The sequence below is a fragment of the Vitis riparia genome, chromosome 16, assembly GCF_004353265.1.
Source record: "Vitis riparia cultivar Riparia Gloire de Montpellier isolate 1030 chromosome 16, EGFV_Vit.rip_1.0, whole genome shotgun sequence".
NCBI classification, from domain to species: domain Eukaryota; kingdom Viridiplantae; phylum Streptophyta; class Magnoliopsida; order Vitales; family Vitaceae; genus Vitis; species Vitis riparia.
This window is the reverse complement of record NC_048446.1, coordinates 9,070,244-9,073,232: the sequence shown is the minus strand read 5'-3', so window position 1 is coordinate 9,073,232 and position 2,989 is coordinate 9,070,244. Positions and strand designations below refer to the sequence as shown.

General features: G+C 31.9%; 1 long non-coding RNA gene across 1 annotated transcript; it reads left to right on the top strand.

Annotated features, from left to right (window-relative positions):
- The first annotated feature begins 1,479 nt into the window (after window positions 1–1,479).
- On the top strand, window positions 1,480–2,201 carry LOC117932920. The gene is made up of 2 exons (XR_004654259.1): window positions 1,480–1,563; window positions 2,155–2,201. It is a non-coding gene; the product is annotated as an uncharacterized LOC117932920 (long non-coding RNA).
- Window positions 2,202–2,989: the final 788 nt, after the last annotated feature.

Below are 2,989 nucleotides of genomic sequence, written 5' to 3'. Positions count from 1 at the left end.
AAGAATACAAAGCATGCTGAATAATGCTTATTCCATACAACCAGAGTAACTTTTATCCTAAATATCAATATGGTGTTTGTAAGTTAGTTGTGATGTTTGAATTTGTGGATGCTATATTACAATTTTCATTCTTTTCTTAGTTTCCATTGGCTGTTAGTGGCATTGGAGATGAAGAAAATGATTGCATATTACCTTGATCCAATGGGCTGTCAACCATGTGATGATCTTAAGGACATAGTTAACATGTAAGTATATATTTTCTCCTATTTTAATACAATTGATAGTGTCTAAATAACATCTTTTTAATTCTTTTTGTAGGGCAATGAGAATCAACCCACCGGAAAAATAGAAAACATCAAAGAGGGAGCCAACTTGGGTGAAAGTGGTTGTAAGTACTTATTTGTTTAGATTAAAATATATTGCTTCACCACTTAATTTATGACAAAATTAGAAAATGGATGGTTATTAATATGATCATCAATAAGATGCTAAAGAAATAAGAACATCATTCTAGTATTTATTGCAATTGTCGATACCTTTCCCATAGTGCCCAAGACAACCAGGTAGTGTGGAATGTGGGTATTATGTGATGAGATATATGAAGGAAATCATTGCTAATCCAAACCAACTAACATCAAAGGTTGCACTCAATTCAATTCATATGGTTGGTCATTTTACTATAGCATTTTTTTTTTTGGTCAATTGAACTTAGTGAATTGTATATGTCACTCCAATTCAGTTTGCGGGAAGAAATCATATAGTGAAATGGAAATTAATGAAGTCCGATCAGATTGGGTTATGTTAGTGACTCAGTTAATCATTACTCATGTTTGAAGGTACCTCTTATAACTTATAGTCTAATATAACTTCATATTCTTTTAAAGATGTAGTCAATATTTTGTTAATGTTAATTTTATAATGGATTTATTCACAATGATAATTTGTTAATGTATATCTTTGTACTCCTAGTTGGCAGTGTTTTCAATATGGATCATTTTGGGGGTTGCTCTATTATGATTGATGTATAGTTGGCATATTGAAAGGTGAAGCCAAGTAGACATGGTAGGTGTAACAACTTTTGTATATTTCCTCTACAAATTATTATCAGTTAGATTTGGAGAAATCCTACAATAGCATAGCTTCAAAAATTCCTGCATGTCCAAGCTCATTTTCGTAGAGCCTTTAGTTTCATTACATATGCATGAATTAGGAATTTGTCTATTCTCTACAAAAGCATTTTTGGTCTTTAAGATTACTAGCTTTATAAACTTCTTTAATCTAAATTTATAAAGGTCTCCTACTATACTAATGGGCTTAAAGTCTATAATATCTTGTACTTCCATTTTCTTTTACATAAAAATAGGAAGTTAGTTTAAGACTTCTTACAAATAAGCCTATGGAAGAAGGAAATAGCACCTCTTACTAATTGGTTGTTAAATTATTTATTATATATTCTTCAGGTTGTACAAAAAGGCATAGGTCATTCTATTAACAACTTCACTACTGCTCTTGATGAAGGACACCCACAAACAATTCAAAATATATCATCAAAAGAATTTTGAGGTAACATGTTGTGGTTATTGTAAGTTTTATGAATCAATTCCATGTTTAGAGATCATTTCATGCAAGTTCCATATTTAGATAATAGATATCCTCATATTATTAAATGTTGATATACTAATACAATAAGAAGAACATAGATATTTTAACACAATTTTATAATTTTACATAAATATGTTAATTTACAATTTTATAATTTTTCAGACTTCTAGTTTTTTTTGTTTTTTTTTTCATTCCTTAGTTCCTTCTCATGCAAAACATCTAATGTCTTGTACAACCTATAAGAAGAATGAGAAGATGTTAATGGTTGAAGTTTCATAAATAAGATAAAAATCATACCAAAATAGTCAATGAGATAAAAACTTTTTTTTTCTGTTTTTTTTAAAAAATAGAATAAGAGTTCTAAAATATTTAGAAATTTGGTGTAATAAAATTATTGGAGTTTGTTGAGTTTGTTTGATATTTTGAAATTATTGCAATGGAAGAAAGATATTTTGGAAATTTAAAAATTGGCATATACACATTTCATTTACAAAGTTGCTTCTTAACTATTTGTTAATACTAATAAATATGTAACCCTCAATTATTTTGCAGATTGAGCATCTAGAAAGTGAGTTACAACCATCCTTTTGCACTTGGAAGAAAAATGATGTAAAACTAGATGTAGTGAAGGTTATGAACAATTCAAAGTTGAAGAAGAAGTTGTAAAATTGTTGGTTTTAGTTGTTGATTATGTATGATTGTAGACCCTCGTTTTGGTCTATAAGTCTTTAGGATATTTGAGGGCTTATTTGGACCACTTTGAGGAGCTTTTGGCAGCTGGTATGAGAGGGTGGCATGAGAGGAGTGATCTTAGAGGTAAGAAATCAGAGATTGACACGTTGCATGGGGATATTCTGGCAGTAGTGAGGCACGTTTTTTTTCTGTTAGAGGAGGTAGGTGCTGATTGGGTGCAGGGGAACCTTTGGCAGGAGGTGGTGGCTTTTTGGACGTGTTGGGAGAGAGATAGGGCAAGGTCTTCACTGGAGAAAAAGGATAGAGAGGGGCAGAGAGCTGGGGGGAGATTGCTGGAGGGGAGTAGGAAACAGAGGGAAGAAGGAGGAGGGCTTGCTGATTTCTGGCGGACTTTGTAGGAGAGGAATACTTTCAGGTATTATCATTATGGATTTCACATGTGTTTCAGAATATGTTTCTTTTCTTTTTCTCTGCTAGATCTTGAATTCTATTTTGGATTAGCTATATTCAGTTTCCTCATGAGATGTCTGCAGTTACGCTTCAATTCTTGTTTAATATTTATTTGATTTCACCCACCCTCATCAAGGTCCATTGATAACAATATGAAATGTACCTTGTATGATTCCCTTTTGTTTCTACCATTTGTGCTCTGTTTTGGTTATTTTTCCCTGTTCCTGGCACCTATCCATGGCAT